The following is a 23,225-nucleotide window of genomic DNA, read 5'->3' on the forward strand; positions in this document are numbered from 1 at the left end:
CATTTGTTTTAATAAAGTGGTGCAGGTATGGTGTCACCAACTGGCAGTTAGCATCACACTGGTTCCCTCGACAAAAACCAGATAGGATTTTTCCATAGGCTTTTGGATTATCGCAGAAAACAAGCTCTGTTGTCAACAAAATTTTATGATGCTTAAACATTTTGTCCACCAAAATAATTTTCACAAATGAACAGATTTTTTTTTCTTTAAGCCTAAATGCACACTGCAAAAATGCTTTTCTTACTTAGTATTTTTGTCTTGTTTCTAGTGCAAACATCTAAAAATTCTTACAACAAGAAGTATTTACTAGACAAGCAAAAGTATTTGTCTTGTTTTTTGGGGAAAAAACCCTCCTCAAAATTAAATAAGTTTTTGCTTAAAATAAGCAAAATAATCTGCAAATTGGGGTGAGCAAAATGTGTGAGCAAAAAAAGTTTATTTTTCCTAACCCAGTGGCAGATTATTTTGCTTATTTTAAGCAAAAACTCTCTTATTTTTGAGTTATGTTTTCCCAAATCAAGACAATAATTTTTACTTGTCTAGTAAAAGTTTCTTAATATAAGAATGTTTCGATATTTTGACTAGAAAAAAGACAAAAATACTAAGTAAGAAAAGCATTTTTTGCAGTGCAGTTGCCAGAAGTGAAAAGCTAAAGTTAGGCTATAAGACTGCCTTTTTTTAAGACCCATAACTGCTTAACAAATCGCGAGTCGGGTAATACTGATGTATTTTATGCCATAGAATAAAACATGAAAATATCTTGAGCTTGTATTAAGCGCAATCCTTATTTCAGCCATTTAACCTAAATGTACGGTGGCCCAGTAGTGCAGCCGTACTAAATAAAACCGCAACATAATAAATTTGCCACAACACAACGGAATCACCACAACACACCGGAAATGAGCCACAACACAACGGAATCACCACAACACAACGAAATCACCACAACACACCGAAATCACCACAACACAACGGAAACGAGCCACAACACACCGAAATCACCACGACACAACGGAAACGAGCCACAACACAACGGAAACGAGCGATCAACACAACGAAATCACCACAACACAACGGAAACGAGCCACAACACAACGGAAACGAGCCACACCACAACGGAATCACCACAACACACCGGAAATGAGCCACAACACAACGAAATCACCACAACACAACGGAAACGAGCGATCAACACAACGAAATCACCACAACACAACGGAAACGAGCCACAACACAACGGAAACGAGCCACACCACAACGGAATCACCACAACACACCGGAAATGAGCCACAACACAACGGAAACGAGCCACAACACACCGAAATCACCACGACACAACGGAAACGAGCCACAACACAACGGAATCACCACAACACAACGGAAACGAGCCACAACACAACGGAAACGAGCCACAACACAACGGAAACGAGCCACAACGGAAACGAGCCACAACACAACGGAAACGAGCCACAACACAACGGAATCACCACAACACACCGGAAATGAGGCACAACACAACGGAATCACCACAACACAACGGAAACGAGCCACAACACAACGGAAACGAGCCACAACACAACGGAAACGAGCCACAACACAACGGAATCACCACAACACAACGGAAACGAGCCACAACACAACGGAATCAGCACAACACAACGGAATCACCACAACACAACGGAAACGAGCCACAACACAACGGAATCAACACAGCACAACGGAATCACCACAACACAACGGAAACGAGCCACAACACACCGAAATCACCACAACACAATGGAAACGAGCCACAACACAACGGAATCACCACAACACAACGGAAACGAGCCACAACACACCGAAATCGCCACAACACAACGGAAACGAGCCACAACACAACGGAATCACCACAACACAACGGAAACGAGCCACAACACAACGGAATCAACACAGCACAACGGAATCACCACAACACAACGAAAACGAGCCACAACACAACGGAATCACCACAACACAACGGAAACGAGCCACAACACAACGGAATCACCACAACACAACGGAATCACCACAACACAACGAAATCACCACAACACAACGGAATCACCACAACACAACGGAAACGAGCCACAACACAACGGAATCACCACAACACAATGGAAACGAGCCACAACACAACGGAATCACCACAACACAACGAAAACGAGCCACAACACAACGGAATCACCACAACACAACGGAAACGAGCCACAACACAACGGAATCAACACAACACAACGGAATCACCACAACACAACGAAATCACCACAACACAACGGAATCACCACAACACAACGGAAACGAGCCACAACACAACGAAATCACCACAACACAACGGAAACGAGCCACAACACAACGGAATCACCACAACACAACGGAAACGAGCCACAACACAACGGAATCACCACAACACAACGGAAACGAGCCACAACACAACGGAATCAACACAGCACAACGGAATCACCACAACACAACGGAAACGAGCCACAACACAACGGAATCACCACAACACAACGGAAACGAGCCACAACACAACGGAATCACCACAACACAACGGAATCACCACAACACAACGGAAACGAGCCACAACACAACGGAATCACCACAACACAACGGAAACGAGCCACAACACAACGGAATCAACACAGCACAACGGAATCACCACAACACAACGGAAACGAGCCACAACACAACGGAATCACCACAACACAACGGAAACGAGCCACAACACAACGGAATCAACACAACACAACGGAATCACCACAACACAACGGAAACGAGCCACAACACAACGGAATCACCACAACACAACGGAAACGAGCCACAACACAACGGAATCACCACAACACAACGGAAACGAGCCACAACACAACGGAATCACCACAACACAACGGAAACGAGCCACAACACAACGGAATCACCACAACACAACGGAAACGAGCCACAACACAACGGAATCACCACAACACAACGGAAATGAGTTACAACACACCAAAATCACCACAACACAACAGAAACGAGCCACAACACAACGGAATCACCACTGCACAATGGAAACGAGCCACAACACAACGGAAACGAGCCACAACACAACGGAATCAACACAGCACGACGGAATCGCCACAACACAATGGAATCAACACAGCACGACGGAATCGCCACAACACAACGGAAACGAGTCACAACACAACGGAATCAACACAGCACGACGGAATCGCCACAACACAACGGAATCACCACAACACAACGGAATCACCACAACACAACGGAAACGAGCCACCACACAACGAAATCACCACAACACATCGGAAACGAGTCACAACACACCGAAATCACCACAACACAATGGAAACGAGCCACAACACAACGGAATCACCACAACACAACGGAAACGAGCCACAACACAACGGAATCACCACAACACAACAGAAACGAGCCACAACACAACGGAATTGCCACAACACAGCGGAATCGAGCCACAACACGAAATCACCACAACACAACGGAAACGAGCCACCGCACAATGGAAATGAGCCACAACACAAGGGAAACGAGCCACAACACAACGGAAACGAGCCACCGCACAAGGGAAACGAGCCACAACACAACGAAATCACCACAACACAACGGAATTGCCACAAAACAGCGAAATCACCACAACACAACGGAATTGCCACCACACAAGGGAAACGAGCCACAACACAACGAAATCACCACAGCACAACGGAATTGCCACAACACAACGAAATTACCCCAACACAACGGAATTGCCACAACACAACGGAAACGAGCCACAACACAACGGAATCCACACAACGGAAACGAGCCACAACACAACAAAATCACCACAACACAATGAAATCACCACAGCACGACGGAATCGCCACAACACAACGGAATCACCACAACACAACGGAAACGAGCCACACCACAACGGAATCACCACAACACAACGGAAACAAGCCACAACACAATGAAATCACCACAACACAACGGAGACGAGCCACAACACAACAGAATCACCACAACACAACGAAATCACCACAACACAACGGAAACGAGCCACAACACAACGGAAACGAGCCACAACACAACAGAATCACCACAACACAACGAAATCACCACAACACAACGGAAACGAGCCACAACACAATGAAATCACCACAGCACGAGGGAAACGAGCCACAACACAACGAAATCACCACAACACAACGGAAACGAGCCACAACACAACAAAATCACCACAACACAACGGAAACGAGCCACAACACAACGAAATCACCACAACACAAAGGAAACGAGCCACAACACAACGGAATCACCACAACACAACGGAAACGAGCCACAACACAACGAAATCACCACAACACAACGGAATCACCACAACACAACGGAAACGAGCCACAACACAACGAAATCACCACAACACAACGGAATCACCACAACACAACGGAAACGAGCCACAACACGAAATCACCACAACACAATAGAATCGCCACAACACAACGGAAAGGAGCCACAACACAATCCGTTGTGTTGTGCCTTTTGTCCGTTGTGTTGTGGCAATTCTGTTGTGTTGTGGTTTAATTTAGTACGGCTGCACTACTGGGCCACCGTATAAATGTCATTCAAAAAAATCCATTGACTTTGGGACGTCAATTGACTTTCCATTAACTTCCCATTGAATTGTATATTTTCTCCTTTTTTCCAAATGTTTTTATTCATAATTTACAATATTTGAAACAATATTTAATTTACAATATTTGACACATAGCATTTATATTTACAGAAAATATGAGTAATGCAAAGTTTGAAGTAAGTTGTTTAGGATTTGTTTAAAGCAACAGCTATTTGCCAGAAGGGAAGGTAGATTATCTGCTTTCGCCCATGTGAACTTGTCAACCCAATCATTTCGAATGCACCTCTGGGGTGAAAAAAAACTTCTCCAGGTTCACCAATGTCGTTGGTTAGTCACAAGCCAATCCCGAATAATCATACCTTAATTCAGAGAGCACACAGAGTTGAGCTTTGCTGTTCAGCACAGGATTGTTTGTCTCCTCTGAAAACAGTTTTCACGCTTGTTTCCAGTACCTTGGGTACACCGTCCACACATATATAGTGCACACATTCTCTTATACACTTAGGTCTGACCCCGCTGACCCGTATCCGAAGAAGCGTGACTTCCCGCAATAACAAGGATCATTGTCTACTTCCAGTGTTTCACAGTGGGACTTGTCCCTGTAATATTGCCTGTATTTGAACACCCTGCCCTTGCCATTCACTCCATCTTCAATCCCCACAGGTTATTACGCACCAAAGCTATCTGAAGCAGCTTATTCCCCAAGAGCTTGATCGCATGATCAAATGCTAGATTGAAGAAAGTGGAATATATATACACAGAAGTAGCCATAATCCCCGTCGTCTTTGAGCAAATCCAATTGTAGTCGCAGATAGGTAGAGTGAGCTAAAATTTGATTGAGGCCCACAAGTGGCATGGCAGACTTAATGCAATGTGACATTGTTATGAGTGGCGCCTTCGCACCTCTCCCTGTGATGTAATCTGAGCACCACCGAAATGAGAAAGGGAGGCTTTGTCAGTGCCCATGTGCTCAGTCTATATGAGGAAATGGAAAATGCATGACAACATCATTTCTCCTCATAACTGACTATTTGATTACAGAGAGTATGAGATATAGACACTCTATCAGATGATAGAATTAGAATCGCCCCCTTCATTGAAAAAGCTCATTGCTGTGGAGAAATCGTCACTGTCTTGTTTCTTATCTGTATATTGAGAGTAAAAAATACAATTAATTGTGTGAATCTGCAAATAATTAACACCATCCTTTACAATTGTTAGAAAAGGGCAAGCCTGGTTCACACAAGGATGACTATGCACTAATTTGATTTCACATGTGCCGTTGAAGATGCATTAATCTTTCGTAGCCCATCGCTCACCCCAGAGCTAGTGAAGCAGGAGAGAGAGAGAGAGAGAGAGAGAGAGAGAGAGAGAGAGAGAGAGAGAGAGAGAGAGAGAGAGAGAGAGCAAAGGGTTAGCAGATAGGGGGGTTCAAGTACGTGCCCCCCATGTTAAGTATATTTCCATGCCAGCAGACATACTTCCAGAGGGCAAGTAGTGTGAACGCAAACCAATGTCACAAGCCGGCTTTTACATTTAAGGTTTACTTTTCCTCTTTTTTATATTCTATGTACTTTCACAGTTTTTTTGCACCTCTATGCTCATGCAGTCTTTATCATTTGTACTATGGGTTACCCAGTGTAACTAGGAGTATATTTCTATTTAGTGATTCCATTTGCCATGACCATATTTTGACTTTTTTCCTGTTTCAGCTTAACAGACTGAGCAGACTGAGAGTTTTCAGTTTTCAAAGAGGTGAAGTTAAAGTTAAAGAGGTGATCATATTATTTTATAGATTTTGTGTAAATAAGGAATCTTTGTACTCATGAGCCTAAACCATATCAATGGGGGCTTTCGCACCGGAAATAATGGTGGAAATACCTGCTTTTTGGTGTTTTCACACCTCAGGAACTGGGAATGATCCTCATCATTCCCATATAACTGGGAATTATAGCCTATATATTTACTCCATGAACTCTACTAACATGGAAAACAGATGGACCTCTCAACCTTTTATGGTAAAGAGAAAATCCAACTCAACTTTAGAGGGACCAAACGAAACATGTAATTATACTCAGCAAGCAATTTTGGACAACATTTACACAGCAAACGCTAATACATTTTTATACACTGTCTACTTTGTATAAGAGTTGTATCTAATAACATATTAGAAAGGACTGTTAAACATATGGAAGGCAGAGAATGGGAGCACTGTGTTCTTAGGCTCTGGCATTCTCCATCAAAAAAAGTCACAACATCACTTCAAAGTTCCTACTGGTGTTGCGAATGCAATCAGGAAAATGGTCCTTGGCGAACAATAAGTTCTTTGGAACCACCCTGTGGCTAGTTCATATAATTAAGTTCCTAGAATATGCTTATGCTGTTGTCTGTTTGTCTAGATTCAATAAATAGGGGCTGGATGGGTTTTAGAAATTATTTCCACGAGAACATGCACATTATGCACTGCTACAACACACTTTTTTTACACTTATTTCGCTACCAGAAAGTTTACTGAATTGTTATAAGGGTGAAGCAGGGCTGAGGCTACCATCACCTTATGAGTAAGGGGTTAACTGCCTCACTGAATGTACAGTTTCATTGGTAGAGTAAGAAGAGAAACTTTCAGCCTTGTTGCACCACATTTGAGAATTCAACCCAGCCGCCTAGAACGGTAAACGCTTTTATTGCTTTCATATAATTTGGGTTTCAGTTGCAAGTTGCATTTGAATGGGTCAGGGTTCAGGAACACAATGTGGCGAAACTTTAGCTTGGTGTTTGAAGGTTGAAACTGAACAGTGACACGTCTGTCTTTGGTTACAGATCACTGGAAGTCTTGTTTGTGAGAAATGATGATACCCCACGGGTCAGATTGGAGGCAACTGTACTCGCCAAGATAACAACCACAGTCAGGTTATCAAAAGAAAAGTTCCAGCATTAGGGCTTCTCTTCATGTCCTGTTTTGAAGGGAATAAAATAATCCCCAGGGGATTAATATGCTCAGTGCTTGGTGAGGTGTGTTTTCTTACTTTATGTCTCAAGCCAAACATACTCCCTTCCCTTGGTTGTCCTCGTTCATCAGCCTTCCGAAATTGTTCCTTGGACACCTAGCACTGAAGGTTTTGGGATCCATTTGAGGACGTCTGCTGTGAAGGCATCAAAGAGACATCTGCAAAGTCTACAACTGGCCCCCGTACTCTCCTGGCTTTCAAAGGCGTATGATAAGGGGATGGAAATATGAAAATGCACTTGGCAGGGGGTGGTGAGGATGCAATTTCCACCCTGCCTATTTCTCTCGGCCTGCGTAGAGGAAAGAGTTTCAGTCCTCTGAAGTTCCTGCATCAGGTCTCAGAGAGGCTTCTGTAGTTAGAAGTTGATAGAGCAGGCCTCAAACGCAGGAGGAGGTTTAAATTAATGTTATATGTGGCCTTTCATGTTTCTGAGGTTTGGTGGAACTGCATGGACTATGTAATGCGCTTACACATTTTCTGTTCTGTGGCATAGGATAAATGTCAGGATTTCAACTACCGGTCATAATATATACAATTTTGGGGGTTTGTTTATGTGGATTTATTGGGATAGATGTATGGATGGAATTGAAACTTCCTAACTAATGGCAATGACTCGGGAGTACTTGAAGGGTATTTCAATCAAAGAAGGATTACACTGAAAAGCATGTTGATAAATGTAAACACAAGAAACTAATTAAAGCAGGGGCTTGTGGTATTGTGGTGAACATGGCTCTTACCTTTCTAGAGTGCCTGTTTGCATTTTCATTTTTTTTGTAATATTGGGCTGAAGTCGCACCAAGTCAAGTGGCATTCGTCTGACTACCAATTTCAAGCTGAAGTCATCAGGCTATACCAACCCTTGTAGAGTATTTCTCGGTGGAGGGATGCCTCCAGGAGGGCATGCTGCATATCAGCATTTCTTCAGTCACATGAAGGGCCACTGAGAGGTTAATTTGAGAGCCAAATGCATGAAGGACGGATAGCTGCGGCAGAATTTGATTAGCTTTTCCCGCTCAGTAAATAAGTGAATTAATGGCAGCCATTGTCCTTGAGATTTATTTTCTGAAAGAGGAAATGAACCCTGAGCATGAGGGCGTGCAGTTGCTGAGGTGGGTGGGTGGGTGGGGGTCCATGTCCGAAGTATGATCACATATTGGAGACCTCTTATTATTCAGCGTTGGCAGCAGAGCCTTTGGGTGCACTAGAGCAGCCTTTCTCAAAGTGGGTGCCGCGGCACACTGGGGTGCCCCGTGACTGTTTCAGGGGTGCCGCCAAAAAATTACGTTGGCTAAAAATAAATAATAATAATAATCTGAAATTTCATATATAGAATATATTTGAATTTACATAAATACATTCTTCTTCTTTTTAACCCTTTCGCACGTATGATCACACATTCACGCATGTGATTAGAACGGTCAGTGCATCACGTTCATTCAAATGTGCTTTCGCGTTGGCTTACACTGAGCCAGAGACAGGCGCGCTCAGAGCTGTCATATATCACAACTTTTCAGTGTTTTCAGCCACATAATGATTATTTTAGGTTTCAAACGTATACGTACTAAAAAAACAATACATTTAGAGTTAGTTAAATACACAATGATGAAAAATGAAGAGGCAATAATAATCATTTCCATTATAATTAGTTTTATTCATATCAGATACACATTGTGTAAGTAACTTTAAAGTTTACTCTATTCTTATGCCAGTTCACCTGCCACTTACTTTTATGTATTTTGGGAGAAGTGGATGAATTCACATCTTGTAACTTAAATCTAACAGATCCGATTTTCTGAACTGCGCCTGCGGCGGCGATGGCGGCGCCCCTCGTGCATACAGCTCAACTAACGCGATCATTATAAGTTGTTTAAACGACAAAACACTGCCACTTGTATATATTTGACAATCGGAATATCAGATATTTCAGGCCATATCTAAAAAAATTGTGAATATTTTGAATAAAAAAGGAAAAATGACATAAAAGCAGATCATCATTCATTCTTTGTTGTTGCTGCGGTGTGTGTCACGTGACAAGCAATGACGCGTCACCATGGAAACCATAAAGTGACACATTAATAACGGTCACTTTGAAAAACTCACGCTGGGGGGTCAGCCAGAATGTTTTAAATTTACGTGTGAAAGGGTTAAACATATTAGCGGATTATACTTTGTTCATTACTGTCCTGTCTAAATAAACAGGACATTTGCATTTATATTTTAAACTGGGGGTGCCTTGAAATTGTATGCACTTTTGAAAGGTGCCCTGACTGAAAAAAGTTTGAGAAAGGCTGCACTAGAGCACTGAGGTTTAGGGATTATATTACGATTCAAAATGAGCTGGTTGATTACATTTAGCTTAGACTTGCTAAAGCAGCAAAAACATGTTCTGATTTGACACCCTCAAATAAACACTGAAAGTAAAGCTGTTTACATGAAGGATTGGTGATTTAATAACTGCAAGGTTAAAAACAAAAAAGGTTTCTGTCTGTCTGTCTGTCTGTCTGTCTGTCTGTCTGTCTATCCATCTATCTATCTATCTATCTATCTATCTATCTATCTATCTATCTATCTATCTATCTTAATCACATACACTTGGCATAACATGGTATAACATGATGACGGGTGAAGTGAATAACACTGATTATCTCTTCATCAAGTGGGTGGGATATATTAGGCAGCAAGTGAAAATTTTTTCCTTAAAAGTTGATGTGTTAGAAGCAGGAAAAATGGGCAAGGATTTGAGCGAGTTTGACAAGGGCCAAATTGTGATGGCCAAATAGTCAGAGCATCTCCAAAACTGCAGCTCTAGTGGGATGTTCCCGGTCTTTTTGTAATTTCTATTTAATGCTTTTATGGGTAATTTCTCAGCCAAAGTTGATGTGCAAGTTTGTTGTGTATTTGCAAAGCTACAAAAAAGGTCAATAATTATGACATTCTGTGATCGTTTATGTTTTTCAACCCATTCTATCTGATGAGTTCAAAATCAGCATAGTCATTTTCGTAATCATTTCATCACCTGTAAGAAAGGATGACCAACAGTCAAAGGCTGTTTAGCTGAGGCTGATGTTCGCTTGGCATGGTTTAACACCTCTTTGTCACGTTCTCTGGCTCTAGAAGGTACAAAATTGTAATCTTAAAAGCTTTGTAGGCAATTAAGGTTTTAGTTACATATGGGACTTAAGCATATCCGACTATATTTGCTAATATTATTACTTAACTCTACTAATATTTGTTCTGGCTGAGTGAGAGACTCTCATACTTGTGGCGGTGTTCAGCAGGCTTTGGTGAGGATAATTCCTCATCTCGCAGCTTCCCTTTGAGGTGGATTTCAACGCCTGGATGTGCACATGCTGTGGACTTCATCTATGGGTTGAGCTGTATAGCAATCATTCTCGCCTGGTGTCTAAATTTAGAAGCGTGGCCACCGGTCATTCTTTATGCACTGGCTAGAAAATTAACTCCATTTCTTTTAGCTTTGTGGTGTGTATTTAAATTAGAGTCTATTTGCATATTTCCTCTGAGAGGAAAATGGCTTTCGATGCTGATCTTGATTAATGAACTCTCATCAGGCAGATTAATATATATTCTGTCACACTTTAAGGACTGTGTTACAGCAATTAGCTCGGGCTTGATTTGGCTCTCGTTCTCGTTCAGCCTTCAGACGATTTCAAGCTCGCAAACATACACTTCTGTGAGGACATTTAGAAATTTTATGGTGATATTTTCAGAACGGTTAAAGCATGCAGTCTAATCAGCCAAGGAGCTCTTAAGATGAGACTCACGCTAGCCAAAAGCGTTCTCCACTTTAGAAATGCTAAAGTGAAGCTTTGTGCTCACGTTCAGTATATTAATGCCTCTTGAAGTAATTGTGTATGCCATTAACGAAGTGGATTTGCTATCGGGAAATGCATGCATGCATGCGCTCACTTGGCACAACACCTCATTAATAACTGTTGTTGTTTTATTTCCCCCCGCTGCCATTGCGGAGGGGCAGAACGTAGTGCCAGGGTGAATTGGAGATGACAGGGAGATAAATTTCTCTGACTTTCTGTTTCCCATTCAAATTAAAGATACACCCTCTGGTCCTCTAGAATGCAAACTCAATCATATGGCTTGTCCTTTGTCTCATAGGAGAACGTAGCATCTATGACCTTTAAACTCACAACTCAAACAGAAGGGAATGGCTGTCAGGTGAGTAAAGTTTTTGGCACTGGGGACAAAATGTAGGCCACAATAAATGCCTCTGCTCAAAGACGCATGCATATACAGTAAATAGCATCTTATTCTTGAATGTGTTTATATCCATGATGGATGTATGAGGACTACGGAGGCTCAAACACCTGTCAGCTAGAGGAAGGTGGTCGTGAGTGATCGTCTTTAGTCACACGTATTTCCTCTGCAACACTCCAGAACAGCTTAATCAGCACAATCTTGAAAGCAGGAATTCATCACTCATTACTTTGCTGGCTATCAGCAATTAGCAGTGGGAGGGAGATGATCCTGCTTCCAGAGGCCAGGATCAATCCGTCCATCTGTGCTCCACTACCGAGGGCAAGTTTAGCCCTCATGTTTCCTGCATGATGGATGTGTGGAGCTGCACTGTGTTACTGGAAATGTGGCCTATCGAATATTGTGCCTGGAATATTGTTTGTGAATGTTTAGAAAACAGAATTGATTGATTGATTGGTTGTTTAAGGTGGACGTCAATGGCTTGGTGTTTTTTTTTTCTTCCTGTTATCAATAAAAGTGTAGTTACCCCAGCTAGAGGTCTTCACAGAGGAACCGGGACACGTAAAGGTGCGGGTCTGTATTTTAAACTGGTCGTCCGGGTCAGGTCTCAATCTATTACTTCAGGTCCCTGGTGTGTTTGACATTGGGTGTAATGCCAAAGTCGATCGTATACCCGGTCAGTCAGCGCTGTGCATCTAAATCTACGTTTACTGCTTTGAGACGCTTTCAACACAATAGCTGCGTGGGCTTGTGGCTCTTTAGCTCCGCTCACACGATACGCCTCTAGACGCTCGGTTTTATACTGAAAGACTCTGAACAGCTTATCTTTCTGTTATAATTATAAACTAAAGACCTTTCAAAGATATTCAGGATGCATTACTACTCTATATGTACTCAAGATTGACATGATATTGACTGCACTGTAAAAAAAATATTGTTGGTTTAACTTAAAAAAGTAAGTAACTTGGTTGCCTTCATTTTGAGTTTTAATTAAACCAAGAAAATTGGTTTAAAAAATAGAAACTAAAAATAGTATTTTATCTGAACCAAATAAAAATGTGATAAATCATGAAAATAGCACAATTTGGCATGTTTCACTGCATCATCAGAAATAAAACACACACAATTACCCAATATGCAAACAAAATAATCTTTAATAATTTCAATAATATTTGAATAAAGGTTGTTGATTCTCAAAAATGTTCATTGTATTAACTCAAAATTTTAATTAGTAAAACTTTAATTAATTAACTTTTAATTGCAGTGAAAAATAATTTTTTTAAGCATTTTACAGTGTGTGTGTGTGTGTGTGTGTGTGTGTGTGTGTGTGTGTGTGTGTGTGTGTGTGTTTGTGTTTGTGTTTGTGTGTGTTAAAGATCAAAAGGGCAAACAGTCCGAAGTTACCTTATTATGCGAGTTGACTTGAGTTAAGATGCCAAAAATAAAGCAAAACTGCGGTCAAGTTTGTCATCCGTAACTGTGACAGCAAGTAGACTTTTAAAAACTGGAATAATGAGTGGATTAAACATGCTTTTTAAATAGGCAAGAGAGGAATAGCATGGATGGAACTTTCTTGGCAAGGAAGATTATATGCTTCACAGTGGGGGAGAAGGTTACTGATGTTAAGAAAGGCAAAAGTTTTAGTTTCACAACTTGTTCATAGCAATTTGCTGTGGAATATGTGCCGATCAGGTCCAGTCGGGTCTGTGTCTTCCCGGCCCGGTTCAAGTCCAGCTTTCAAATAATAGATGGGTCTGCATCGGGTGTGCATCGGTTCTAATAGATGGGTCTGCACTGGTAGTACATTTATGGATTTCTTTTATGGCAGTTCTGCACTCGATTCCAACTTTCAAATAATAGGTGGGTCCAGTTTGTTCCAAGTATTTCAAAATCTTAAACATGAAACAAACCATGAACAAAACTAGGCTATGAACAGACCTAACAAATGAAAACATGGAACGCAAACATACGTCAATATACGACAAAATAACATGGAAAACAAAAGGGCTTAAATATAGGACTATGGGGATGATGTGACAAAAACAACCAATGAAAAAGACACATCGGAGAAAACAATATTTTAAAGTTCACAATATTACTGTTTTGACTATTTTCAATCAAATAAATGCTGCCTGGGTGAGCATAAGAGACTTCATTCAAAAACATAAAACATCATACCGATCCCAAACTTTTGAACTTTCGCATATGTACAGTATTTACATATATCCAAAAAACATACTATACATTTTGTTTACTATGTTAGTGACACTGTGCTCTTGAATTTCATTTACTCAAGCCCTGAACTATTGCTCAAGCAATATGAACTGTTTTCTAGCTTCAAATGAAACCCGATTAGGGAATTCAGCATGGGGACTATATGACAGTAACAAAAACTCTGTAAAGGAAGATAAATCCTGGGTTTTACCTGAGGTTATTTCTTCTTCCCTTCTCTTACAGAAGTTAATAAACTCTGGTCAATAGCAGTCAGACACCTAACACTAGATAGGGGCGAAGGGAAGGAAAGGAACTCCAGTAATCCTGCTCTTCTATTGTTTCTTTATTGTTCTGTGCCTCATGCCTTTCAGTGGTGGAAGCATAAACTGCCCTTAATAAGAAGCTAATCTCATCAACTGGAAAGAGAGAAACATTATTTTCTGCTCCTGCATGAGGAATGTTTCTTCTGTGCTCCTAATTACACGGAATGAAATAATGCTGTGATATGGCACAGAATTTTATTGTGGCAATAATTCCTGGCCCGATGGCATGTACTGTATATGAACAGACTAGGAGAATGTATCGTTGCTGAATCTAAGGTTTTGCATCTGCTGTTGTCCTTTATGGAGTTGTTCTTGAGACATGACTGTTATATCGGAGGTAAAGAAGTGTGGCATTGTGGGTCAAAAGAGACCTCTCCTCCACCTTTTCTCTGATGATTTTGTGAAGTGTCATCAAAGTCACTGGCTCAACACTTCAGAATATAGTTGCCAGGTTTTCGTTCATTTGCCTTTGCTCCTTTGTGCGTTTAGTTTTTTTCATCCTTTGATCCAGAGTGGTGAATTTTTCTTCCTTTGATCCGGAGTGGCGACATTTTAACCATACCAAAACAAAATTATTCAAAGGATACTGATAGCATGTAATAACTTGTCTTCACTAGCAGAAAAATAAATAAAAAATGTGATTAGGCCACAGACTAAATGCTGTAGGTAATCACAGCATGCTGATAGACAGCCATATTGCATAGCTACTCATGTGATTGCATTTATACAACAATTTGACTGCAGAAGGTGGTAAATAAATAAAAAGCAACACCGGAGTGTCTATAAAAACCCTCTTTTGTGCGGAACAACTTGCTTCCGCCACGGATTCCAATCTCAAGTTGACAGTTTAACAAATGAGCCCAAGCATATTTTACTAATTCTAAAACATTACTTTAGAACTAACGAGTCGTTTCACTGAAGCTTATATTATTATGTAGAATAGAGAATATTGGAGAGAGATTGACTTAAACTAAAGACTTAAACGTAAACTAAAGCAAAAAAAAAAACAGTAAGGGCCAGCTGCAAATTCCCGAAGGACTGGCCGAGATGAAGCTGCTCTCTGCGGTTGCATGAGTGCTCAAGGCCGCTGACGGCTTTCATTTACAAAAGCTTTTAAGCAAATTGTAAGACAGTTGCTGTGTTTATATACAAGTCACATCACATATAAACGCATCACAAAAAAATGCTTAACTTCGAATATCGCACGACTCTTAGCCAACCCGATGCGAGAATCAGAAAGTTGTGTGTGAGTGTATATATATACACATATATGCATATACAGGATCCAGTTTTCAGTATTAACTAACTGCTAATTAGCATGCATATTACTAGGATATTGGCTATTCATTAGTACTTAAAAATCACACATTAATGCCTTATTCTACATGACCATATTCTATATCCCTTAATCCTACCCAATACCTAAACTGAACAGCTACCTAAGTAACTATTAATAAGCAGTAATTAGGAGTTTAGTGAATGCAAAAGTCATAGGTAATGTGTTAATAGTTTTAATAATTTATATACATTTTAAATTAATAATTTAATAGTGAGAATTGGACCCCAAACAAAGTGTGATTATAAATATACGCTAAAAAGTGATACGTGTGTGTGTGTGTGTGTGTGTGTGTGTGTGTGTGTGTGTGTGTGTGTGTGTGTGTGTGTGTGTGTGTGTGTGTGTGTGTGTGTGTGTGTGTGTGAGTGAGTGTGTGTGTGTGTGTGTGTGTGGGTGTGGGTGTGGGTGTGTATATATATATATATATATATATACACACACACAAATAAAAAAAATAAAAAAATACAAAAGATTAAAAAAGATATAAAAAAGATAACTAATTACTAAATTAATAAAATGAAGAAAAAAAACTGATAATAAAAAACGAATGTACTTTATTTCATTTAAAACTAATTTGATCATAATTATATAAAAATAATAATAACGGATTTCTATGATTGCCTAAATGATTGTTTTTGATGATAATATCTAAAATTTTATTATAAATGTTTTTCCAACGCAAGATACTTGTATACACAGAGAATGCCTGTAATCTGAGATATTTGGCCACCCTGGGTCACATGACGTCATTCTCATTGAAAACTGAATTTGCTTGTTATAAATTGGTGGGAGACTTGATAACCTTTAGAGAAAAATCATGTTTATGAGAAATGATATGTAGTATATTAATAGTGAGGAAAATAAGTTATTGAACACCCTGCCATTTTGCAAGTTCTCCCAATTATAAATCATGGAGGGGTCTCTTTTTTGTATGATTTGCAGCTGTATCATACAGATAAATAGTTAGAAAATCATATATTGTGTTTTTTGGATTTTCTTTTTAGATTATGCCTCTCACTGTGGACATGCACCTACGATGACAATTTCAGACCCCTCCATGATTTCTAAGAGTGGGAGAACTTGCAAAATAGCAGGGTGTTCAAATACTTATTTCCCTCATTGTGTGTGTGTGTGTGTGTGTGTGTGTGTGTGTGTGTGTGTGTGTGTGTGTGTGTGTGTGTGTGTGTGTGTGTGTGTGTGTGTGTGTGTGTGTGTGTGTGTGTGTGTGTGTGTGTGTGTGTGTGTGTGTGTGTGTGTGTGTGTGTGTGTGTGTGTGTGTGTGTGTGTGTGTGTGTGTGTGTGTGTACATGTTTTTCTAGCCTGGTGGGGACTTCAACCTGAATGCACACAGACTCATGGGGACTTGTGTCACTGTGGGGACCTAAATTGAGGTCTCCATGGGTACAAAAGCTTATAAATCATGCAGAATGAGTTCTTTTGAAAATGTAGAAAGTTTCCTGTGATGGGTAGGTTTAGGGGTAGGAGCAGTGTAGGAGGACAGAATATATGTTTTTTACAGTATACAAACCATTACGTCTATGGTGAGTCCCCAGACAGATAGCACACCAGGTGTGTGTGTGTGTGTGTGTGTGTGTGTGTGTCTGTGTGTGTGTGTGTGTGTGTGTGTGTGTGTGTGTGTGTGTGTGTGTGTGTGTGTGTGTGTGTGAATTTTTGGTTTATTTGTTTTAAATAATTAAATGCGGCTGGGTTGTATGAAGCTTTAATTTTATTTATCTATATGATGAAGAATGTAATATAATTGATATGAAGATGCGCTAATAACGCTCCCACCCCCCACCTATCAGCAGGTATAAAACCATTTTCCTAGAACTTGGGTGATTGGCTCAAAACATAATGTCTGTAGGATGAGCACAGATGACAGTGCGTGCCAGTTGAGCGAGCACCACTGCGATGACTGCGAATGCTAACGGATACCTCTCCAGGTATTATTATTAGACCTCCCTGAGAGGCAATCCAAGTGTGTTTGTTTATTTTCCACGTCTCTACACAAGACTAGAATACCAAATGTAGATTTTAAACCAATCAAGCACTTCGTATCTGCATGTTGTTACAGCCTTGGGCTCTTATGTTTGCTGTATTCTCTGTATGGTAAATTATTCCTTTGTTTACAATTGGATCCTGCTTGGCTTATAGTCATCTATCTTCGGCACCTTATTGCACTTATTTGCAATGTGATAACAACTTAAGCTCCATTTTCATAGCTTTAACTAGACCTGTTGGGAATATGTTTGTTCTCAGTGCCTTGTCTGGAAGATGTCCTCATCACTGCAACTCCATATTGCTGTCACGTAAAAGCTTGGCAATATGATTATTCCGTATGAATTATACCATGCAGTATCTCTCCGAGTAAATGATTGGGGAGGCAAAATTAGTTCCTCAAGGTAATTGAAGCCTCCCGACTAAGAAGCGTTAGATAAATTAGCCAAAGTCTTAGATCGTTTTCTCCTTTTCTAATGCCTGAGTGTATCACTTTGCTAAACCCTTGACAACAATCTAGGGGAGGAGAAAGTTTAGGAAGGCAATTGGCTAGAGCGTCTGCAGACTGCTGACGGCTTCAAAGAGAGACCCTGAGCAATTTTACAATTCACTCTGCACCATTGTTTTGAGTTATTATTCTGTTACCCCACTTCTGCAAATGTTAACTAACCGAGAATCGCGTTTCAGTTGCAAATGTATTAGGCCGTTTGACTTTCCAGTGAGAGATCATATGCTAATCATCCTTGAAAAAATCCTGCTTAAAGCACAGCCAGTCGTCCCCAGGGAGATTCAGAGGCAGACTTTAAACAACGATAATATTGCTGAAAAGAGCAGCAGAACACATTTAACTCATTATGGAAATGCTAAGTTTTAAATTGGAGTTGTTGTTTTTTTGAGTGGGCGAGACTGGAAGAGGAAGACGGTTTCTAATGTATGCTCAGTTTGAGGGGTCGGGGGTGTTTAGTTGTAACTGTGGTGAACATATTATCATCTAAATCAGCGTTTATGTATAATGGCAATATTCCATGTTTTAAAAAAAGCCATTTAAGTGCCATTTGTCTGTGATTGGAATCGCTCTCACTTTACTCACTGGCTCACTTAAAGTGTTTCTGACACTCTCACTTTTCAAACTGTTCTCTGTAGTCTCTTTGTGATTTAGATCCATTTAGAATACACACTATAATAAGGATTTTTTTCTCATTGGCATCTATTACTACAATTCTTGCTGGTGCTAATATCATAATCCTAATGTGTCCTTGAAACGGAAAAAGTTGTATGTGCACTTTTAGAAGGGAGGAAAATGGCCCACAACTGCACTGAAAATCATTAGCTATGTTTACATGAACACTGTTTGCTAACAAGTTTTTTTCGTTTGATGAACATTTACCATCCAGACTTGATATTTATCTATTTTGGGTCCTTATTAGAAGAAGATGAGGATATGAAATATTATGCCATGCTGCTTATATTTATCAAGCAGAAACTAATAACTCCCTTTCCCGTGATCAAACCAGTCGACTGTGGATGAGAGTCCAAAACAAGAACTGGTGGGATTTGGTCCTGCTCCACTTCCTGAGTGGAAAGAGAATTTTAGAATGACAGGACACTCATTTTTGATACTTTATTCAACAGGAAAAACATCTTGTTCTGTGCGCCGTACGCCATTACGCTATTTCTTCATCACTGCACATGCGATGTATTCTCTGGTTTTTGATCTGATCAAGTAATGTCACATTTATTTATATAGCGCTTTTTACAATGCAGATTGTTTTAAAGCAGCTTCACGGTTAAACAGGAAAATAATGCACCAGAATTTGTTTCGGCTGTACAGCCGCTCTGGAGAAAACAGTGATGTCATCAGCTCATTTCAATTATCATATAGTATCAATGCGAGCAGATCAGTAATATAGTTGAAAATGTTGTGTCCCCAACTGAGCAAGACAGTTAGTGATAGAGATAGTGATATGCTAATGCTCTAATGTCAAAATATTAATAAAAAAAATTAATTAACCTTGCCATAGTTAAATAACAAGAGTTCAGTACATGGACATCAAATAAAGTGAGTCTCAAACACCATTGCCACCTCCTTCATATGTAAATCTTGTTTGTGAAAAACAAGTGATTCTCAACATAACAGCAACTGTGTTCAATTGTTCTATGTTCTTTGTCAGCCAGAATTGTGCAGCCGAATCAGCAGGAGTTCATGTAAACTAGCGTCACGCGAGGTTAGTGAAAACGGTAGATTATGGAAATAAATGTTATGATCCAGGCTGTGCAGGGAACGTGAGGACTTTTCATTCTTTTATTCTCACAGATAAAAATGTCAACAGTCATTGATGTTTATTTACAATCGGATAGCGCAACAATTTCATTCAAAATCATTCACCACGGACAGTTTTTCTAACCTGGGACAATATCCAACAGGATTCACTCAGCGTCTAAACCGGAAGAAAGGGCCGATTCCAACCATATTCCTGCAAACAGTAAGCAGTGATTTTATCCACTTCTTGACTGTCGAACCCATTTCTGATTAAATTGAAAGTTTCTTAGTAAGACAACATTAGATATAATATCCCCTGTGTTGTCTAGATCCAACGCAAGATCTTAGTACAATTGGAAACTCCAAGTAGCTCACATAACAGTATGTACATAACGATCCCTTTTGACGGATTGAAATCTAAATTAGCCTAATTTCATCATCAACACAACTCAGAAGCTAACTACATTTACTACTACTGTTTGCTTAGATCGCTCACTCGATCGTTGTAACTAACGCCACCTTCTTCACCATCTAAGTTGAACGAAATTTATTTGACAAGGCTTCTAGTCAATTTAAAAAAAAAAAAAAATTTTTTTTGAGAACTGAAGTATGATTATTTTGCAGCGGGTGAGTAGTAAACATGACACTGACTATTTTGAGTGGCTTCTACATTACTTTATTTGGCTAAATAAATCGACTTTTAAATCAGTACTTTACTGTCAAACTGTAACGTTACTGTACAAACAACATATTTAAGCATATTCAAAGCTAAGAAGCTTTCATTGTAAAATCATGGTATAGACGGATGGTATAGATCTGTTAGCTGTCATTGAGCAGTGCAGTGAAACAGCCAATCAGAGCAGAGCTCTGCATTAATATTCATGACCCTTCCAAATAAGGCAAAAACAGAGCATTACATCCTAGGGACAATTTTTGGGGTTGTAAATGGACCTGTAAAACCATATCTGGGCAATTTTTGACCTTAAATAAGCCACATACCTAAATATAATATCTAAATACTCTATTTAGATATCAGAGAACAATTTAAAATATTGTTTCAAATCACTCAATCAATTCAGGGCACCTTTAATTGATCATTGTTGCAGTTGGTCTAACACTCCCAGCCATATCTTATTGGATTCTTTGAGCTTGGCCCTGTTATTTGCCGCTCACATCTATATTTTCAGTTGATGTTGTTACATGTGACTTTTTTTTATCCTGATTGTGCTATAGTCCGATTAATTAGGATTATTAGGGTCCTTGTTTTGCAGCTGTTGAATTAATCGGTCCATGTTGGAAAGGTGGACTTGTGGCGACTTTTCTGCAAAAGTATATTACTTGCGGAAGATGTCCAATGAGCGGGGCTCAGTTGAGACCTTTTTTGGTTTTGTTCTTGATGTCTCATATTTTTATACATGGTAGCTACATTTGTCTACTACAACTCACTTGGACGTGTACTACACAATCACAGATTATGTTAATATCAAATAAAAAGAGTTCCATTGTTATAACCTACCCCACTACAGTGGTGATTTGTAATACTAGCTGGGGATAGCATAAAAAATGCTAATAATAAGCTATTATGATATAGAGCTAAAATTTTGACTGACTGCAAAATCTCTCCCATAAATCTGCGGTCTACTATATTGATGTGTTATCCCTACCACTTTGTCTCCATAGTAACAAGAAAACCTCTTAACGTCCACAAACTTTGAGTTCTTCGTGCCGAGGAAGGTGATCCCTCTTGCTGCGGTTTCAAAGGAAGCGGACCTTTGATGGATGTTTGTTCATCTGCCCTGTTTTGTTCCTCCGCTTGTACTCATTCATCTGCTGGCGAAAATGAAGAAGCTGTCGCCGTTCAGACGCCATTAATTTTTCATGAAAATATCAATTATGTCCTGTAATAGAGAGTTCGCATGCGCCGCCCAGGAGGGATCGGCCATCCTCCATGCAATCATCCCAAATTTGGCCTTGTGCTCCGCTTATACCCTTCATCCCCAGCTCCCTCCACCCTGAGAGCCGTACTCTCCTAATTAGTCACCAGGAGGAGAGGGGGCTCTATTAGGACCAGTGATGAATCATTATCTTCCGTAATTGGCCCTCCAGTCCCCCAGGGGGTGCCCTGCTCCAGACTGCCCAGCTGGAGGAGCCCATCCTGCCACGGCATGAAACTGCAGCTGGAGAGTGAGCCAAACTTCTTCTTCTCTTTTTTCTTCTTTTTTTTCACTGCAAAGCCTTCATTAATAATCCTGAACCTCAGCTCATACTAATAGGTTCATATTAATCATTGTTTGGGTGATGCGGTTCTGTAATTGAGAGCCGCCTTAAGAAGATTAATTTGGTGTAATATTCATCACAGAGGGGAAGAGAGTTATTGGTATTCATTATGATGGTGATGTTGCCACAGCAATTTTGCAAAGGCGGGTAAAGCTTTGTGAATGCAGCCTTGCAAAATGATAAACAACTCATTTATGATTCTGTATTACTCTGCAACAACAGTTTGGATACATTTCCATATAGTGAGTGAGAGAAGTTTTTTCTTTGTTGGAACAAAAGTTGAGTTTTGGCACCGGTTCGATTTATAGTGATGTAGGTTTATAAACTGGATTATTTTCCTACTCTCAAAAAAATATTTAGGACTAAATTTAAGATTTATGTATTTGAATAGCATATCATTTGAATTGCAGTTTTAACATAAACCAGCTAATGAAGAAAAGGGTGTGAGACACTGTGATTTCAATAAATTTTGGCATATTTATTATTAACTATTTGATTTTATTTAAAGCTGCTGTCCGTAACTTTTTTGGCTTAGAAATTATCCCAAATACATTTTTGAGCAAGTACATAACCAGCCAGTGTTCAAAACTATCTGCTTACCGTAGTTCGATTTACAACAGTAAGCTTGTAATAATGTTTTTAATTCCAGTGGTACTGGTGGACTTCCACGGGAAACTCATTGCGTCACATCTGTACACATAAAGGTGTCCTGGTTAGCAGGCTATATCGCGTGTGAGGGTGTTGTAGGTGGATAATTGTAGCCTTTTCTCACATCGCTTGATATAATTAAACTTATCAATTTGATGGCGGATCCAAAAAGGTTCAAACGACAATCACCAGTGACAACTGGAGAGCCACTTGCTGTAAAATGCAAAAGTCTTTGGACTTCAGAGTGGCTACTGAAAAGAGACTTCAACTGGGACCA

At 40.0% G+C, this 23,225-nt stretch overlaps 1 long non-coding RNA gene across 1 annotated transcript in view; it reads left to right on the forward strand.

Annotated features, from left to right (window-relative positions):
• LOC137078494 (uncharacterized) overlaps positions 1-7,594 on the forward strand; it is a 71,007-nt gene extending 63,413 nt beyond the window's left edge. The window contains exon 6 of the long non-coding RNA XR_010905307.1: positions 7,475-7,594. This is a non-coding gene — a long non-coding RNA (uncharacterized lncRNA). The remainder of the gene's footprint in view (positions 1-7,474) is intronic.
• Positions 7,595-23,225: the final 15,631 nt, after the last annotated feature.

Source organism: Pseudorasbora parva, chromosome 6, assembly GCF_024679245.1.
Source record: "Pseudorasbora parva isolate DD20220531a chromosome 6, ASM2467924v1, whole genome shotgun sequence".
Lineage (NCBI taxonomy): Eukaryota > Metazoa > Chordata > Actinopteri > Cypriniformes > Gobionidae > Pseudorasbora > Pseudorasbora parva.